The 10,344-nt window shown below is 39.5% G+C and overlaps 1 protein-coding gene across 6 annotated transcripts in view; it reads right to left on the minus strand.

Annotated features, from left to right (window-relative positions):
- Osbpl8 (oxysterol binding protein like 8) overlaps window positions 1-7,006 on the minus strand; it is a 177,214-nt gene extending 170,208 nt beyond the window's left edge. For 3 of the 6 annotated variants that reach the window (XM_063255181.1, XM_063255176.1, XM_003475911.5), the window contains exon 1: window positions 5,484-5,809. The gene's annotated coding sequence lies outside the window, so the exon portion shown is untranslated. Of the gene's footprint in view, window positions 1-5,483; window positions 5,810-6,988 lie in introns of those variants that run through there. The other 3 variants (XM_063255177.1, XM_063255175.1, XM_063255180.1) reach the window with 2 other exon arrangements.
- Between the last annotated feature and the right edge of the window lie 3,338 nt (window positions 7,007-10,344).

The following is a 10,344-nucleotide window of genomic DNA, read 5'->3' on the forward strand; positions in this document are numbered from 1 at the left end:
AATCCCCAGCCCCTCTTTCTGGGCCTTCTGTACCTAAATTCACCATTGTCTTCTGCAGCAATCCCGTGTTAATGTAGAGATAGGTACAAGGAAATAAATTAGTAAGTAGTTGTACAGGTTCTGAACTCAAGCAGTTTGGCTCCGAGTCTGTGCTGTTCTACCTCTTTAGATCTCTAACAGACAGGAAGTCCTTTTGTTATTACCAATGAATATTTGTACAGCGCCCACATCTTACAAAATAGCATAGTAACTATCACAAACTCCACATTATGACACACAGCACTGCTTTTCTTTACTTCTAAATTGCTCATATAAAATCTTATTATAGTTACAATATGCAAAATTAGAGAGTAAACACAACTGGTCTCCCAAATATAGTACGTCCACTTAAAAATAAACATGTCCATCTGTCAATAGCATCCCATCTCATCACACTCCTATCTAATAATAATGGTATTTCGATGGAACTGCTCTCTTCCCAGATCTGCCATACTCCCACCTCACCAAAATATACCTACAAAAATTCCATAATTTCCACAGCAGCCTGAGCCTTCTTTGTTGGAACTACCCAGGCTGATCAACTACTGCTAGTATGTCAGCACTTGGCATCAAAACCTAATTTCTTTCAGTGATGTTCATTTCAACAGGATACACTTCAAATTACACAGATTTGTATCCTTCAACTATCACTACACAGAAACTATACCAATTCTGTAAATCATTATTTTTTTTTTAAAAATTAGCTATAACAGGTCATCTTAAAATACTATGCCTCAACTATGTTCTTTTATTTCTAGTCTGAAATCCTCAGTTAGAAAATGGCAAGATGATGAAAAATAAGTATTTGCATTACTCTGTATGTGTGTGTGTTTGTGTGGTACTGGGGATTGAACTCAGGGTGTTGTGCATATGTCATATATAGGATTTAAAAACAGATGTCAGTCAGAAGTGAAATTTTAAAAATCAAGGGTATATTCTACCTTAAATTTTCATGAAACCACACAGACAAAACAGAAAGGTAAGGCTGGCCCCTGGATATTGCTCAGCAGCACAAGCAACCTGCCTGGCAAGCTGAGTTCAATCATTCCCCCCCCCCCTGCAAAAAGATAGACAGATAAGGCTAAGACCTATCATAAGTTGCAACTGCAAATGAATGATACAAGGTAGTATAATAGCAGTAATTAGAAGGTCAGGTTAACCTTCAAGTTCAAATCCTTTTGATAGGCTCCACTACTTACTACTTAACCTCTCAGTACCTCAGGTTTGAAAGAAAATAGCCTGTTTCTTTGCACCCCTGTGAGGATTCAACGGGATATGTACCAACTACTTCTTAGAGTAGTACCTGGTATAGTGCAAGAAGTCAACACTTACTGTGACCAATCATTGCTCTAAGACGTGCTCTTTGAATCTATCAGTTTTTAATCACACTAAATCAAAAGGTTTCTCTTTTTTATTTGCAAAGAGCTAAATCCTGAAACCATCTTCCCTCTTCTTCAGTTCTTCATGAATCTGGAATATTTTTGGGTAACTGACTTCCGTGTCACTTAAAAAACTCAAGACTCTTTTTAGTCTTTTTATAATAAAATTCCCTTTGGAATAGTATACAAAGGACAGACTGTTCTGTAGATCATGAGCAATAAAAAGAGTTCACAAAGTACCGTGAAATTCTGAGATTCAAAAAAGACTAAAGAGCAAAAAGCCTATGGGAGCAAAAAGTTTAGATAAGAAATAATGCAGGTAAGAAATACTAGCCTGTTCAAAAACATATCGAATTTCATAATCACAGAAGATAGAGATCTTCATTGTTTATAGTCACTCATATCACTAAAAACATTAAGCTTGAATGGAAGAAAACTATCCATCTAAAATTTTGATTCTCCAATAGTGCCTACCTGACAAGCACAAGGTCATGAATTTGATTCCCGGTACAAAAAAAAAATCCTGATTCTCATTAAAGCATTACCATGAGCCAACTAGATGGGTTAAGTAGATACCAGAAATCCTCAGCACTATAAAAAAAATTATAAACTAGAATTCATAAGTGAACCAAAAGTTTTAAATCTAGAGACAAAAAAATTTTATATATATATATTTGGTCTTTTGGAGATAGGGTTTCTCTATGCAGTTCAGGCTGGCCTTGGGCTGATTTTGTAGCCCAGGCTGGTCTCGAACTTGCAACAATGCTCCTGCCTCAACCTCCTGAGTGCAAGGATTACAGGAGTGCATGGCCACCATGCCTCGCTTAATTTTACATTTCTTAAAAGTCCTACAAGGTTGATATTGAGATAAACATTTTCACCATGTTATATAATTTCATACCATACCATACAATACCATAATAAGGTAAGAATCATTAATTATCCTCACTTTACAATTGAGAATTAAGGTACAAGAGTTTGCCCCAGGACACATTACTTGTATAAGATGCAGTCAGTTCTCCAAATTTTCCAACTACAAGTTAACTGCACTCCCTTTAATTGCACTATCACCACTCCTAAAAACTAAGTACTGTACTCTGTATCTTAGCTTTTACAAGATGTGCAGATCTGTTTATCAGAGGAGAGGCAACTATTGTAAAAGAAAAATTTTTCATAATACTGATTTTTTAAAAATACTTTATTTAATCTGACATTATTCACTTCAATTTAAAAGCTTTGGTCAGCTGTCCACCCTGGAAGATACCAGGTTATCTTCAGCTACACAGGCTCCATCAAGACCTAACGTAAGAACCATCTTTAAGAAAGTTTCTCAGATCAAATGACCTGTTTCTGTCTTCCAGACTTAGCATCCTTCCTTTACTGCCATATTTAGTGTAAGTTACATTAGTCACATATTCCTTTTGTTCTCTAGTCATACATTTGGGACATCTTTTTCATCCAGTAAATTACTGAGCATTTGGAGATGAATTGTTGAACGAAACAGGTAAGGTTCTTGCTGTCATGGAGAGCTTACACTGTCTGGTATTATAACAAAGGTAAAAATAACATAAGGTATAAAAGAATGATGTTCCAGGACAATTTCTTCCCTACAAGGTCTCTAAAGAAAGCTTTCATCCTTGCAAGCTTAACAACACTTTTTAGGGAGGAAAAAATTTCATTTTTATCATGTCTTCCAAATGATACTTTCAATTTCATTCCTTTATAAAGGTATAATGAAAGGTGAGGACGAAGTCAACCAGAAGAATCAATGTACTATCTCATCAGGTTGCCACATACTTACATGAAATTTGCACACATTAATCCACATATCTATTCCTCTGTCACATCTACAAAATAACCATATACATAATTCAATCACAATTGCTCCAAGTGCCTCTACTGATCTCTAGGAACCAGCCACAATGATCAAAAGTGTATTTCTTAGGGGCTTTTTAAATTTTAGTTGTTCTTATGCTTCGTTTGTTGATCATAAAAATAAAGAGAAAATCTCTCTCCTACTCTTGAATTGCTATTAGGGTAAAAAATTTTCCAAAATAAACTATATTTTGTCTAACTTTTTTCAGTTCAAGTAACCTGTTCTTGACAGATTATTTATAAACCACACCTAATGTACTAAAAGCACACAGTAGTTAAAATCCTGCAACTCCTTCTAACACATGCTGTAATCACACCACTCTTGGAGGCGTAGGCAGGAAGATCTTAAGTACAAGCCCAACTTAGAAGACCCTGTCGCTAAAAAAATTTTTTTAATTAAAAAATAAAAAATGGTGGGAATGTAGTTTGCTGCACCCTGGGTTTATTCTGCAGTACCAAAAGTCAATCAATCAATCCTGCAACTAGAAAGAAACTTCTGTAGTGATACTTTATAAATTGATGATTTTTTATCACTTCTTAAAGTGAAACACTGTCTCATGTAAAAAATAAACATCATTTTGGCAAGTGTGTAAGTGCCATGAACGTGCCGTAAGAAATACAGTTAAATGCTTTTAAAATGCAGTAACAGTGGGGCCTGGTGGTTTACACCTGTAATCCCAGCACTAGGGAGGCTGAGGCAAGAGGACTGTCACTAGTTTGAGACCAGTCTGGGCTACAAGGTAAGACAGTTTCTCAAAAAACCAAAAACAAATAATTAAAATGCAATAACATTCTAAGGGGGGGGGTGTAACATTTTTCCACATAAGTTCAATAACATTGAGTCATTAAAAAGAAACCACGACTATGGTTTAATTAAACAAGTATTTCTAAGCACCCATCTTGCACACAGTGCCTCAAACTGTTTACATGGAATCTGACCACAACTTAATCTCCATAATTAAAGACCTACAAAGTAGCTCTTGTGTTTCCTCTCTTCTGTTTACCATCACTCTTTCCTCCCCCCTCCCTCTTCGTTTGGGGGATAGAACTCATGACCTCCTCCGGCTTGCCAGGCAGGCACTCATGCCACTGAGCTATGTCCCCAGCCCCTACTACTTCTTTTAAAAGGCGTACTGTAATTATTCCATACATAGTTGCTACTGAAAGTAAATAAAGACATACACAGTATTAAAAGCACTACTCGTGTTTTTAATAGGACATTTTAAATTGCATAATCTTATTCTTTCTTCTCCAACCTATTTTACAAAACCAGTATTATCTTAATAATCTCACTGCAAAAGAGTCCAGCAAAAATAGTCTTCCAGCAGAAAACCAAAAACATCAACTACATTATTTAGAGCAAATATGTTTATATCATCAGAGAAGGTTTTCCTTCTGAGGAGAAACCCAAGTACTTACTTAGACAGCATTTTTCTTTCAGACGGCATTTAGATAAAATGAAATTAGGTTATGTTCCGCAACACAAATGTCTTTCATAATGAAAAGTGTTAAATGACTTTTGTGAATGGAAAATCTGCCTGTACTACGTTGCTTCGTCTCAGCCCGCCAAAGTGGGTAGTTCAATGAACCAAAAAGCATGCTCCATGTGAAGCGCTTTGGAACCTGATTCCACTCTAGGGGTTAGAAGCAAATATTAAATTTAAAAGTACAGCAAAGGCTTCGCCTTTCCGCCTATGTTACAAGGCGGCCGCGGGAACTGAGGTTTAGAGCACAACACCCTGGCACTCTACTCTGTAAGGGCGGGTGCGGTCTGCGGCGCGCGGCAAAACCTCTTCTGGGGCTGTCACAGGAAAACCGGAGCCTCGCCTTAACCTCGCCTGGCAACAGAGCGCCAGCTCTCCGGGGCGTGGGGGATTCCGGCACGACCCAGCCACCCACTCTGTCAAACTTCACGAGAGGTAGAGACTTGAGACGATTAGAACGCTCCAATAGTCCCCCACGCCCAGCTTTGTAAGGCTGCAGATGCATCTACCGTGGGCCCCAAAACACCCCAACCCCACCAGCCTTTCCAACCCCCCGCTCCGAAAGGGACAAAGGAGCCAAGAGAAACTCGGCGCGGGGTGGCCACGAGTCTCCACGACCAGCGCTTAGAACGTGGCAACACGGGGCGCAGTCGCCGAAGGGTAGGAAACCTGCCGCCCCCGTCCCCGGAGCCAGCGCGACACTCACTGGTGTGTGGCCCCGGAGAGGCGGCGCGCAGGCAGTCGGCTCCTCGGGGATCCGGGCGGCGCCGGGGCTGGGCCCTATAAGCGTCAGGTTGGACCCCAACTTCTCTCCCGGCAGCTGGAGCGCGAGGGCGCTGCGTAGCTGCCGCGGGGGCTCAGCGGGAGAGCGCGGCGGGAACTCCGACCCTGTGGTTCCGGGCAGGAGCGGGTCCCCTCCTTCCCTCCGTCGGCCCGCTACTGGCGGCGCCTACTGCCGCAGCAAAAGCTAACGCTACAGACTCTACGGCTGCAGCTACACCGCCGCCTAGCAGGGAGCGCGTCGCGGCCTAATGTTGTCATCTGCCGCGTCGCCGACTTTCAGGACTCCCAGAGCTTCCCGATCCTTCACATTCTAGCTCCGCCCCCTCCAGGTCCCGCCCCCGCGCGCGTATCTAGTCCCGCCCCCTTCCCGTCACGTGATGGTGCTCGGGGGCGGGTCTGGAGACGCTTCCCCCTCCGAAGCGCGCGGGCTGAGCCAGAGTGTTGGCGACACCTTGTTCCGCCCAGTGGGGGGCGGTTGCGACTGCCCCAGGCTACCACAGGTACGAACCGAGGCCTTGGGCTTCGCGCCTGCTGACCAGTTTGGGCGGAGACCTGGACTGGGGAGCCGAGCCCCGTGCAACCCTTGGAGCTCCCCGCCTCGGAGGTCTGAAAGCGGGACCCGCCTTCTCGACCTCAGCCTCGTGGAAGGTTTAGTGGCACAGAAGCAAAAAGAAGCCTTGGCGACGTGTGGTCAGGCTTAACAGAGATCAGTAACCAGTCGTTCCTGTTTCTAGCAGCACGTTAATTGTGGCATTGAATTTACTCATTTCCTCACTTAGAGGCTTTCATTTTTGAGGAGACTGTGATGTATTTCAGTCTTGTTGGGATGAAAGTAGCCCGCGAACTAATTTTGTCCCTAGTCACGTTCAGGATCCGTGGTGCCAGGTCAACTCACTCAGTTTTACAGTGTGTTAGGTTGATGGCAGTTTAAGCATAAACACGGGATTTTGGCAGTTTCACTTTTTTAAAAAAAAACTAGTTTTTTTTTTTTGTTTGTTTTGTTTTGTTTTGTTTTGTTTTGTTTTTTTCTCTTCAAGCACTTCAACTCTTGGGCATACCTTTTGCCTTCCTTTTCAACCATGACCCTAGAACCCTCTCCCTCTTCTCACCGCCTTGATGAAAAGAAAAGAAACAAGAGTTACCATATAGAAATTAAGTAGACAAGAAGGATCCCACTCAAACCCTGCACGCAATAAAGGCAAATGACAAAAGTTTTCTTAATCATTAAACTCTATTGGTATTCATTTGTCTTGTCTAGTCCAGAACAAAGGACTTTCTTAAGCAGTTCTCATAACATTTTCTTGATAGAAGTCAGGGTGGCATTGTGATCAGCTGAGTATTTTGAAAAAAATCGCAATTTGGTCTGTATAGTCCTTAATATTAGTGTATTTCATAGCCGCTCTAAAAAGTATAAAATTTAAAACTCACCATTGTTTTGTTAGCCAAGAAAGAAAAGATGCTGCCAAGTAAACTGCTATGCCACTGATCTTTAAGGCATCTTCAATTCAGATGTTACGACGTGAAAAATAATGAGTCTTAGAATCTCTAGGATATTGTGATGAACTAGCGTTCCAGATTTTACCAGGTTCTATTTCGAATTCCAAAAGATTGTTCTTGTACTTCAGATAAATATGAGGAAAATTTATTGTTTTGTGAAGTTAGTGACTGGAGGTTGTAATACACTGAAATTTACCACACACACACACACACACACACACACCCCTTTTGGAGCAGTATATTTTTTTAAATTTTATTTTGAAAGTAGTAAAAATGCAACAGCACAAGACAACAAAGCCAATCGAGACAATGCAGTGAAATTGGTACAGGATTTCACAATGGGATACTGGGATAGTAGTAATAGGTACTAAGGTATCTCTAACGTCACAATAGTTGTCCAGTCAATTAGGTATAACAAAATCAAACCAAAAATAGAAGACTATAAAACCAATTAAGAATACTGAATAGAGCAAAAGAAACATAGCAAAACAAATCAACCTTCTCCTTCGAACAGAAGATAGAAGGAAATCCCCCATATTTGCTATACTGCATATGGTCATCCTCCCAAGAGATGCTGAGACATCTATCCCCAGTAGCTATGGAGGGGAGGGGGGCTTGATTTTCAGTCCCAGTCTACGTGGCAGTAGGCTCACAGGTAATAGTTCTCCTCCAGGCCCATGCTGCAGGCACTTACCAAGAAGGCAGGTAAATAAGCTGCTTGAGTCCCACCATGGCCAGATCTCTGGCGTAGCAGTGTATTTCAAACTCCACTCTAAAATTTTTTTGATGAAATAAATTACCATGGTTTAGAATTTAAAATACCAGAGAAGATAATATCTAGTAAGAGCAAGAATTGCTTTTATGGACCAAGTATATAGCTCACTAGCATAGCAACTTCTGACAAGCACAAGATCCCAAGTTCATTTTCTGGTACAAAAAGAAGAATTGCTTTTGGGCTGGGGATTTAGCTCAGCGGCATAAGCACCTATCTTGCAAGCAGGGAGTTGTGAGTTTGATCCCTGGTACCCCTAAAAAGGAAAAAGACCAAAAAAAAAAAAAAGAAAAAAGAAAAAGAAGGTTGCTTTTATATCAGATGCAAGGGACATGAATGTATGTCCTACGTTTTTTAAACTATGTTTCATTCAGTGAATTGCATTCAAACAAATATGTAAAAGAATGTACTTACAGCATAGATAATATACAAAATATACTGTCTGGAACACCATTTCTCTGGTTTGTTTGGTTTGATTTTTTTTTTTTTTCCTCCCCTAGGAATCAAGCTCAGAACATTGTGCTTGTTGGGTTGTTTTTTTTTTTTTTGTCAGCGCTATGCTGTGTTTATCACAGTAGGTTTGTAGTATGATTTCAAGTCAAGGATTGTGATGCCCAGAATTGTTTTTGCTATTCTAGGTGTCTTCTGGTTCCACATGAATTTTAGGATTGTTTTTTCTAATTGTGTGAGATATGCAGTTGGAATTTTTTTTTTGTACCAGTGATCAAACTCACGACTTTGTACATGCCATGTGGACACTTGTGTGCTGAACTAAATCCCCAGCCCTGTGCTGTTGGAATTTTGATAGGAATTGCATTAGATCTGTATAACAATTTTTTTTTTTTTTTTTTTTTTGGTACCAGGAATCAAACTCACGACCTTGCACTTGCCAGGCAGGCACTTATGCCACTGAGCTAAGCTCCCCCTCATCACAACAATTTTGGAAGTATGATTCTTTTCACTGTATTGGTTCTTCCTACCCAAGAAAAAAGAATATCATTTCATTTTTTAAATATCCTCTTCAATCTCCTTGTTTAGAGTAGTATCATTTTCAATGTAAAAGTATTTTTCTTCCTTCATTAGCTGGATTGCTAGATATTTCTTTTTTTTTTTTTAATGTTACTGTGAAAGATGTTGGTTCCCTGATTTCTCTCTCAGTGAGTTTGTTATTTGTGTATAGGAATGGTATTGATTTTTGAGTGTTCACCTTGTATCCATCTGCACTACTGATTTTGGTTATTAAATCTAGAAATCTTTCGTTGGAGTTTTGAGGTCTTCTATGTAGAGTATCATGTTAAATACTTTTTCTGCATCTGTTGAGATGATCATATGGTTTTTGCCCTTTGCTCTGTTAATATGGTTTATTACACATTGATTTATTGATATGTTGAATCATTCCTGCATCCGTGGGATGAATCCTACTTGGTGATAGTATATAATCTTGATGATTTGCAGCATTTTATTTGCCAGTATCTGATTGAGATTTTTTGTGTCTATGTTCATTAGGGATATTGAAATGTTTTGTTTTTTGTTTCTTGACTTACTTGTTTGTTTTATTTTTTGGTTGTATCCTTCTCTGGTTTTGGTATCAGGGTAATGCTTGCCTGCAGGAATGAATCTGTCATTACTGTTTCCCTTTTAGTTTCATTGAGCAGTTTGAGACATAGCAGCATTAGGTCTTCTCTAAATTTCTTGTAGATTCAGCAGTGAATCCATCAAGGTCTGGGCTTTTGTCTGCTGTTAAATTTTTAATTACACCTTCAATGTTATTGACTAATATTGGATTCCTTAGAATTTTTATATCTTCTTGATTCAGCTATGATAATTCATTTGTGTCCTGGACTCTGTCCTTTTCTTCTATGAGATCTGGATTTCTGCAGGATCTGTTATGATTTCACCCTTTCCTTTCCTAATTGCATGAATTTGAGTCTTTTCTTTCCTTTTTATGATAAAATTAGCTAAAGTTTGTCAACTTTATTTAATCTTTCAAAGAACCAACTCTTTGATTCATTGATTCTTTATATTGTTTTCCTAGTCTCTATTGCATTAATTTCTTTATAATCTCCTCCCTTGTATGAGCTTTGGGCTTAACTTATTCTTCTTCACTTGAAATTTGAGGTTCAACATTAGGTTGTTTATTTGAGCTTTCTCTATTTTTCTAATATGAGAATTATTGCTATAAATTTCCCTTATACGACTGCTTCATTGCATCCCGTAAGGTCAAGTATGTTGTATGGGCTTTATCATTTAATTGTAGAAACTGTCTAATTTCTTCTTTAATTTCATTTGTGAAGAAGCCAGGTGTGGTGGCACATGCCTGTAATCTTAGCACTTAGGAGACTGGGGCAGGTGGATTGCTGCAAGTTCAAAGCCAACCTGGTCTACAATGTGAGTGGCAAAACCAACCTGTACTGCATAGTGAACCCCTGTTTCAAAAAAGATAGGTAATAATGATAATAATAATAGTAATTCATCTATGACCCATTGGTTGTTCAGGAGAATGTTATTTAGTTTT

Source organism: Cavia porcellus, unplaced genomic scaffold (genome assembly GCF_034190915.1).
Source record: "Cavia porcellus strain 051 isolate PalLab524CR breed Dunkin Hartley unplaced genomic scaffold, mCavPor4.1 scaffold_8, whole genome shotgun sequence".
NCBI classification, from domain to species: Eukaryota; Metazoa; Chordata; class Mammalia; order Rodentia; family Caviidae; genus Cavia; species Cavia porcellus.